Source organism: Crocodylus porosus, unplaced genomic scaffold (genome assembly GCF_001723895.1).
Source record: "Crocodylus porosus isolate Cpor-Errol unplaced genomic scaffold, CroPor_comp1, whole genome shotgun sequence".
In the NCBI taxonomy this organism is placed as follows: Eukaryota; Metazoa; Chordata; order Crocodylia; family Crocodylidae; genus Crocodylus; species Crocodylus porosus.
Window position 1 is genome coordinate 13,719,695 of NW_017728932.1, and position 9,767 is coordinate 13,729,461.

Genomic DNA, 9,767 nt, shown 5'->3' on the forward strand with positions numbered 1-9,767 from the left:
TGAGTTCTCTGCATGATCAAACCCGATCTCTTCTTTGCAGACTAGGCATAATGTACATGTGATGAAAATAGCCCTCTTTTCTGGTTTAACTGCGTTACACTTTACATGTACAAGGGTTTTTTTGCAATTTAAATGACCTGTTTGTGGTTCAAAATAAACCACATCCCAATCTATTTTAGTTTGCATCAACACAAATTAATGTGATGCATCTATGGATCTGTCGTGTACATGGTAATTCACTGAATGACATGTAATGAGCCCCTTTATCCACCAGATGCTGCTGCAGTTTTTGTGTAGTGATCCCTTCATCCACCAGCTGTTGTTTCAATTTGCATATAGGAGAGAAGGAGGGTTCCTGCAATTTGTAGGTACTTGTGTGTAATGTGTATTTTTGGACACTGGGTGTAGTAGCCCAGCCAGCCCCGCATGATTCAATCTTCTGCTTACCTGTATGGACACCTGTGGCACCCTCACTCCCCCCCACAATGCCCTGGCCAGGATGACAACGAGACAGTCACCCTGTAATCCATACCTCCATCCAAGAATGAAGATCTGCTTAGCCATCTAAAGGGAGTACCCTTGAGCGCTTTCATTTGCTCTTCAGAGCAACTGGCTCCCGTCCTCTCACAGGACATCCCAAGTCCAAGCAGGCTTGGTCCAAAATGAGAGGCCCCCCACCTCTCACTGACTCTAGTGCTGTTACACCCCACCCATAGCTCCAACAGTGCCTCTCACTGGTGACCTACCACTATGGGTCAGTCCTAGACAGGGATTTACTGGGTTTTCAGTTTTACAAACCTCTTTACTGGTGCCTCAGTCAACTGCTGTTGATTTGTCAGTGGTAACGAGAACAAAGCCAGGGAGCCTGGCTTGATTACCTGCTAATGGCCCACACTGAAAGAAAAGAAAATAGAAACATTTATTTACATAATTAACCATAACTGATATGTTAAGTGTAATTTACATAAATTACCAAACCACACAGTATTTACAAGGTAATCACAAGAAATATGCTTCAGCTTTTAAAACGACAAGCAATAATCAAGAACTTTCATTATAACACCTTTATAACAACAAGCATTAACAATAGAAGTCTGTTAAAAACAAAAACCAAAAGCCCTCAGTTCTATACAATGTGAATTCCTGCTGTTGATTTGAGCTTTTATCATTCTTAGCTGAGGAATTGGTATTAAAGGAATATTCTCAATTGTGAAATCCATTCTTAACTAATGTGGAAGAAGGCATTATTACACTGAACAGAATTTCTAGCATGTGTGAAATAGAACCCCGTTAAACATTTGATAGCTTAATATATGTAACCTAAGATTCCATCCAAAATTCAGAAAAAGCACTTACTGTTTTACTCCAAAGTATCTTATCTTTTCAATACAGTTAGAAAACCCCACATACACTTAAAAGTGGAAGTTGTTTTTTCCACTTAAGTTCCCTGAATACCAAAATTAAGCACACATATGAGAAAAGAATGATTATACAAATATGCAAAACTACTGTGCACTGGTTCTGGAGTATATTGAACGCTGTAGAAGAGGACACTACTGTTGCCTCGGTGATTTTGTTAGGTTTAATCTCTCATATCAACTCTGTGTAATGTGTCTTTGTATAATCTGGTCCTTTGGACATATTGCATCTTTATGAATATTTTTTTCAAAAGTGCAATTAAAACAGTTAAATACTTTTTCTGTAGTTGTGTGTGACATTTCCTGTATGACTATGTAAGAGGCTCAGTTATAACAAAATGGGGTGGAGGTGGGGTTGAGGGGGAGATTAATGAAGTGGTGCCTTGCTAAACCCAGAATGGAAACTTCTGTATTCATCAAACAGAAGCAGCACAGCTAATACTGACTTCACATATCAACTGTTTTGTGCTTTCAGGGCCACTCAAAAGGCATAGCCAAGGAGGTCAGTTGTTATGCCTTCCAGGTTTTGGCTTCCCTGGGGAAGGGGATTGAGGTAGTTGGAAAGAGACTTTCTCTACAGCTCCTCTGCTGAGATGACCAGTTTAGTTTACATAGGCTACCTATCAAACATTAAAGAATAAATAACCTCTGTCTCTGCCTGAAGAAGGGTGTTTGTGCCTGAAAGCTTGGCAAAGAACAATTTTTCCAACTATTTCAGTTGGTCTAATAAAAGATACCACATCTACCCAAAGAACCTTGTCTGCCTATGTCCTTAAACCAACACGGCTACAATCAACAACCTTCAATAACTTTTGGGCACTATCAACCTGGCTTAGTTTAACACTGGCACTTCCTATCTTCTAAATCTGATATATTTTATTAGGCCAACTCAAATAGTTGGAAAATTCTTCTTTGTAAGCTTTCAGGAATAAATACCCTGTGTCAGGCTGAGGAAGCATCTGCAGTTAGTGTGTGCTCTTCCTGGATGGAGTGAATAGTAAAAAGGCCCGAGGCTGGCATGCATGGTCTTCTTTACTATTTGAGTTGGTCTAATAAAAGATATCAGATTTACCCAAAGAACCTTGTCTGCCTGTGTCCTTGGACAAAGACAGCTACAACCTATACCCCTGTAATTGCTAATTAGCTACCTTAAACACCAGTTATCTACAGGCAAAAAGCTCCATCTCCCATTACTAAACCCTTGATATATCCAGTCCCTCATTATTTTTAAATTAGTAACAACACAAACTCAGAATGTTTATGCTTTCTCTCTCTGTTACTAGAGATGTGATCATTTGATTTAGAATTTAATATATTACATGTGTCTTAAATTATAATCTGAATGATTCCAAAAATATTTAACCAAAAAAACACCAACAGAAGTCCTTGTTTATCTGCTAAAGCTGGTTATTCCTTGGACTGGTACTACATGAAAGCATTCAAACCTTGGGAACTGCAGCCACAGTGTTTCCTTTGTTTCCGTCACAAAAATCACAGTAAGGCACAAAAATGTTTAGGTTAATGATATTAGATAGTGATCCTGTTGTTAAATATCTGAGGCTACATTTCTGCTAGAAATTTTGACAAGTACATTTCCGCTGGCAAGTATCTGCTGACACTGCAGCCAATGTCTTCACATTTGGTTTGGTGCCTTAGTTTGTGTAATACATCTTCATAATTAAACTGTTTCAACGAGAGGTATATTGGCATTATGAATAGGCATCTCATTTCCCCTTGCTCCCCTGTCCACTGTTTTTTGGGACATATTGTCTGTGCATTGTGAGAAAGCAGTGCTCTTAAAATAGAATTAAGGGAACTTGAGAGATTTAGGCTCTATTCCACCCCGTAATATTTTTTTTTACATCATTTATTTTTGTAATTCTTTAATTTCACTCTATTCTGTCCCTTTACTTGGTCTTCCTCACACTTTTAGTCTCAGTCTTTCTTGCTGTGAGCAGCACGAATGCTGAACAGATTAGTAGAGTTCTTGTGTTTTGCTTTAGGAAAGGGCAAGTGATCCTACTGCATTGGTGGAATTGCAACAATTTTTACAGTACACTAGTACAGAGGCACCAACATGTCAGCTGATTTGACATGGGACACGTAGGAAAAATATACTCTTGAAGCTTACAATCTTGGATAACAGAGGTGGTTAGTCATGTTAGTCTTAAGTCAAGCAGAAGGTAGGGCACAGGGTGGCACTTTAGAGACTAACTAGTTTCAGAAGGCATGAGTTTTCATAGACAACCATTTGCTTCATCAGATGCTAGGAATGGACTGCACTTACCTATGAAAGCTCATGCTTCTGTGAACCAGTTAGTCTGTTCTGCCTTCTGCCAATCCTGGATTACTATCGGACAGTAGTTGGCGTTTTGAAAACAGTGGGGTTGGCCAGCATTTGAGTTGCGTCAAGCCAATATGCATGTCATGCTACAAAGGACTGTGACAGCGGGCAATGTGGAAATAAATGGATTTATCTGAATTGGATTTGTAACTGTGGTAAGGTGATGAATGCGCCACATATCGCAATTCTGGCCCCCTCGCTACCTAGAAAGGGGTACTTTTCCATAGTTATATTTTGATAGATTACAGGAGAAATCTTCCTTACATTTATATTAAGTGGTTGGAAAAGGCTCATGATACCTCTTTAGGAATACAAGACTTCTTTTCAAGTTGCCACCAAAGACATTTTTCCCATATTGGCATATTAATGTTGGCGGGGTTGCGATGCCAACTGCAGTTCTCTGGGATTCAGCCTAACCTTTGTTTTGCTGACTCGGGAAGCCAGAGAGCAAACATGTTGATAACAATAAAGAAAGATTTAACTGTTGCCTGACAGTTCAATGTGGACTGTACATTTGTCAGGTGAAAGAGATTGTGAAGATGTTGTTTGATATCGGTATGATTTCACCAAGCCAAATATTCTTTGTGTTGTTGCTGCACACTGTGTTTCACAGGGTATTTACAAGGCCATGGGGAGATGTGGAATGTCTGCTGATTTTGTGTAGTTATTGGGTATTTTGCAGCTGAGGCAGATTTTAAGAGCACATTTTGACATCGTATACTTTTAAAGCCAGAAAAGGCATATTGCCTTTTTATTTTGTGTTACTTTAGGAATGTAGAGTATATGAATTGTTTTGAATGTTTCTGAATGGGATAAGGTATTGTTGATTGGGAGGTTACATTTCTGTACTGTAAGACAAAGAAAGCAAAAAATGTTTTTCACAAAATAAAACTTTATTGTGCAGTAATAAATGAAACACATTGTTAAAATGAAAGTGCCAGGTGCTGCATGCTGTGGCTTGCATCACAGGTCAGCATACTGTGAGCCCCTAGCAGTTCTCCTTTATTATTTGTAGTTGTTGATTCAAAGTACTATTGTGATGTGTGATGCAGCCTTTGGAGGAAAAGGTACATGTACTGGCCTTGAAAGAGAGAGTGCAGTATGATCAGTGTCAAGGTATAAGCTTTTGGATTTTTTGCTCCATCAAATTTTGGAGTATGTGAATTTGGTATCTGAGGAAATGCATGCCATTTTGGTGCACTTCAGTCCTGTTTTTCCCCTTGTAATGAAAACATCTGCTTTCCCCCAGTATGGGCTCCTCACTTGGAACTCCTCAGCATTTTGGGGAATGTGTTCCCGCCCACTGCTTTTCTCTCCTTATCCTGTTCAGTCTTTCTGCACCAGTGGAAGAGGTAGCCCTTGAAGATGCCCCACCTGAGGTCACTGATGGTGATAACAACCAACTGGTCAATGTTAGATTTCAAGGATTGGCAGACACCAAAGGATAATTTTAACGAGTTCTGACACTTGCTGTATCTTTTGATGCCTGTTAACCTGTAGATTTAACCTGCTCCACTAATGGGTTAAAACCACAACCATCCTATGTTGGGAGTTTAAGAGAATAACTAATATTCTAAAAATATACATTTTCCCTACTGAAGATGAAGCTATTCTTATTTCAGTTTGTGATTGGCTTATTATAGGAGTGTCAAAGATATGTGACCCATGGGCTGGATTTGGCCTGTGGAGCCCCATTATCTGGCCCCAGTGCTGCCCCTGGGTCTGAGTTGACTCGTGGCATGTATGGGACCAGCCCTGCACACAGGGCCTTGGATGCATGCATACCTCGAAGTGCCCACTCCAGAATCCTCACTACACATGGTGCCCACCTCAGCTGGTCTGGGACTGGTGCCCCTTCTGGGATCTGCACAGCATGTATCACCCTCTGCCTTCCCCCTTCTATAGTCTGGGATGAACAGCTTGGGTGCCATGTGTAGTGCCGGGTCACAAACTAGTTAGAGCAGGACACTGTGTGTAGCGTGGGTCCCAGACCAGCTAGGGCAAGTGCAATACAGATCCCAAAGCAGGTGCTGCAGACACTGGATCCAGCAGGCGGGGTTAGGGGGTGTGGTGGTGCCTAATGTGAATTGTGGGGGCTAGGCAATGAGGCTTCATCCAACCAACATCTTCGTCAGGACTCTTTTCTCTCTTCATACCCCCACACCCTTTGTATACTGGCTTATGTCTTTGGTAGTTTCCTGTTTCGAGTCTAGTTGGACAGAGCTTTGTAGAGCTCTAGAGTAAATGCAAGAGTAAACTGACAAGTAAGGATGTTCTTTAGTTTACTGCGTAATCCTCAACAGTTCCACACCCATATATTTTTAAGTATTTGTTCTAGCTGTGTCCAGTTACACAACAAAACCACACCCACTCTAACTTGGTTAAATACTAGTTTCCATGGTGCAATGCCCTGATTGTAAGCTAACAGCAGTGGGCAGAGAGCATTTGGGCTGCATGTAACTTCCTTCTGAATTGTGAGACGTTGCATTCCGCTGGAAGCGCAAAATGACATTGATGTCGAAAAGGAGGGCGAAAAAGAAGCATCTTGGAATTTGTCAATCACCTTTTCATCCTCAGCAATCAGGGCTCGTGGTAGTGGTGATATCTTTTATTAGACTAACAGGTTTTTGCAAAAAAAGTTCTTTAATCGCAAGCTTTTCGGCTTTTCATCCTCAGGGAATTTGTTTTACCCTTTGACTTTTCCCTATTTCTGTTATCACAAGTATAAAAGTGTATATAAAGCACACCAGTGGTGGGCTCTGTTTGTGCCTTTGCCCATGACTTGCTCCCTTTCTGTTAAATGTTTTAGAAAGCACCATCTCTACTTAATACTCATTTTTACTTAATAACATCCTCTGTTCCTACTCCATATATGAAACTGCAGTATTTCATTACTGATTTTTCACAGGTGTTTTGAGACTTTAATTGTTCCTCTGGTGAAACAGACCGTGATGGTATTATTAGCCTGTCAGTTTGTTGTCACTCACTCCAAGTCAGGAGTACTGTTTTCTGGCTGCACCCTGATGATAAGATCTATTTCCCCACCACAGTGTCAGTAGTGACAGACTTAGTTACCCTCATAAAGGAATATCAGCTTTGCAGTTGTTTGGTTGCATTTATCTGTTAACCAAAAAAAAAAAGGGAAATAGTGATGTACTGAGTTTTCCAGATAGTAGAAAAGATTTCCAGGCTAGTCTTTGCCTGCCTTGTTTTGGTCTGAATATGATATGATTTTTAAGCAATTCTATATGAGGTGGTCATGAAGACGTATTCTGTGCAAGACAGCACTTCTGGGTGCTGTTTTGGACGGATCACACTAACATGTGATCTTTTGTACATAATATAATGGCTCATTGTCTGTATACCCAGCTGGAAAATATGGAGAAAATTCATCTAACCAATTCCTCGTAGATTACTTTAACATTTTGTAATGTGTTTTGAGATGCTCAGATTCTATAGAAGTTTCAAATATTGACATGTTGCCTATCTTCATAGCAAGCGGCTTTCATCCTATTAAAGAATGAAAAAAAAAATTATGAACTACGTACCTGCCAAGGAATTAGTCATCCCCGTTTTACTGATATTGGAAATATTACTTGCAGGCAAGCTTGTTTAATTCAACAATATTGATAGCACTCCTGGCACTTCAAGGAGCAAGGTGCTACAGGACTACAAAGTGATAGCAAGGTATAAATATGTAAGTATCTAGCACAGTTGAAGAACTCTTTCCAGCAGGGAACATATCTTATTCTGTATTTTATAACCATTGGTGTAAACCCTGCTCCAACAGCTCTAGCAATCCTTGGGAACCTACAGTGCAAAGGCCCTTAAATGAATTCTTGATGTGAAAAGGGTATTAGTCAGGCTTCAAATGTGAGGAAAGGTAAAGGCATCAGAGATTGGAGAGGGAGGTGTTTAGGATGCATATAGGAAAGGATAAATAATGGGTCGCTCACATAAAAGTGGTGGTTAGAATTCTATTTGAATAATGTTTCTTCCCATCTGAAAAGGACATGAACAGTTGTGGCACTAAAACAGTTATGGCAAAATAATATTTTAATCTTCTAGATTTACAGAAGAGGTATGGAAGGGACCTTGCAAAGTCATCGACTCCCTTCTATTCCAAGGCAGGATCAAATATATGAATGCCATTCTTGACAGATAATAGTCTAGCCTCATCTTTAAAACCTTCATTGATGAAGTTTTCGCTAATGCCATTGGCAATTTATTTCAGTGCTTGTCTTTCTTTATGGTTAGAAAGATTTTCCTGTTGAAATTTTAACCCGTTACCTTGTGGGTGTAAAGAATAGTTCATAACCTTCCTTTTTGCAGGAACATTTTATATATTTGAAAATTGCTCCTACGTCTTTAAACTAAACAAACCCAATTTTTGGATCCCAGTTTCTGTCTTTCCCCCCTAGGTCTGAGGATTTTTCTCTCTCCTTTCCAATCAGTCCATGTTTTTCTTGAAGTATGGTGCCCATACTAAGACCCAATACTCCAGGTGACTCTTACCAGTGTTGAATAAAGTGAAAAGACATACGTGGTGCATCTACACCTTCATTAATTCACCATAATTACAGAGCATTAATGCCTGTAATCAGCGCCACTGCGTATTAGCTGTGGCGCACGCTTTTTTTGGTGATGCTAATGTGCAGTAGACTAATTCTACTGTGCATTAGGAAAGATTTTGCTTGCCGCACCAATGTGCAGTAGAATTAGTCTGCTGTGCTTGAAGTGTCTTGTTTCAGCTTGAACAACCCAATACTCTGTGCTCCCAGCAATATAAGATGCAGTAGCTGACTCAGTTTGTGATTCGCACTATCATTCTTCTGCTGCTTAGTCAGTCCTTCCCTTTTTTGTATTTGTCCAGTGGATCATTCTACTGAAGCTACTTTGCACTTACCCTTAGTGCATTTCACCCTTCATTTAAAATAATTTCTCCACCTTGTCAGAATCACTTTGTAATCTAACCCTGTTCTGTACAGTGCTTGCAGCTCCTCCCTGCTTTGTGTCATCTGCAGATGTAACAAGTGCGCTCCAAACCCCCCCCATGCATGTTGTTAATGAAAAGACTGAGGAGTGCAGGTCCCCAGACAAACATCCCGAGACCTCTCCCAAGCCATCCTTCCAGCAAACCGTTTACAATTCTTACATCCTCTGGGTGGTTTGAAAATGAGTGCATCCCTCCCCCTTATACCAGTTTCTCTCATCTAGACCAGGGTTTCTCAGCTTGTGGGTCACAACCCAAAAGTGACTCAACAAGAATATGTGAAAGGGTAGAGAACAAACTTTAAAAAGGGATTTGCTTGTAAAGGAGAAAAACATGAGAGACTGTGGTTTCTCTTGCAAGCTGGCAGAATTCCAGCCACTGAGGAGCTGTTGGGTCTCTCCTGCCGCACATACTGGGGTGTGGGGGCAGAGGGTTGGGACTGGGGGGCACCAAGCTGGGCCTGGCCATTGATGTTCACAAATGGATCCTGGTACAAAAAAATTGAGAACCACTGTTCCAGATCAGTGTTTCTCAACCCGTGGGTTGTGACCTCAAAGTGTGTCACAAGCTTGAACGCTGCATGCCCTCAGAGGCTGGGGGGGCATGGCAGGCTCATGGTGGTGGCGACAAGTGGGGAGCTCCCACAGATGGTGGTGTCAGTGGTGGGCTGAGTGGGGATCTCCCACAGGCAGTGTCAGTGTCAGTGGTGAGTCACGTGGGGAGCTCCCTCAGGCAGTGGCGTTGTCGGAGGTGGGCCGAGTGGGGAGCTCCCGTGGGCGGTGGCAGTGTGGATGGTGGGCCGAGTGGGGAGCTCCCGCGGGTGGTGGCAGTGTGGATGGTGGGCCGGGTGGGGAGCTCCCGCGGGCGGTGGCAGTGTCAGTGGTGAGTCGAGTGGGGAGCTCCCACGGGCGGTGGCAGTGTCGGAGGTGGGCAGAGTGGGGAGCTCCCGCGGGCGGTGGCAGTGTCGGTGGTGAGTCGAGTGGGGAGCTCCCACGGGCGGTGGCAGTGTCGG

General features: G+C 41.9%; 1 protein-coding gene across 1 annotated transcript in view; it reads left to right on the forward strand.

The window, feature by feature from the left end:
- The first annotated feature begins 2,507 nt into the window (after window positions 1-2,507).
- The window catches only part of PPM1D (protein phosphatase, Mg2+/Mn2+ dependent 1D), a 43,649-nt gene continuing 36,389 nt past the window's right edge, over window positions 2,508-9,767 (forward strand). Inside the window, exon 1 of the mRNA XM_019545664.1 lies at window positions 2,508-2,512. The gene's annotated coding sequence lies outside the window, so the exon portion shown is untranslated. The remainder of the gene's footprint in view (window positions 2,513-9,767) is intronic.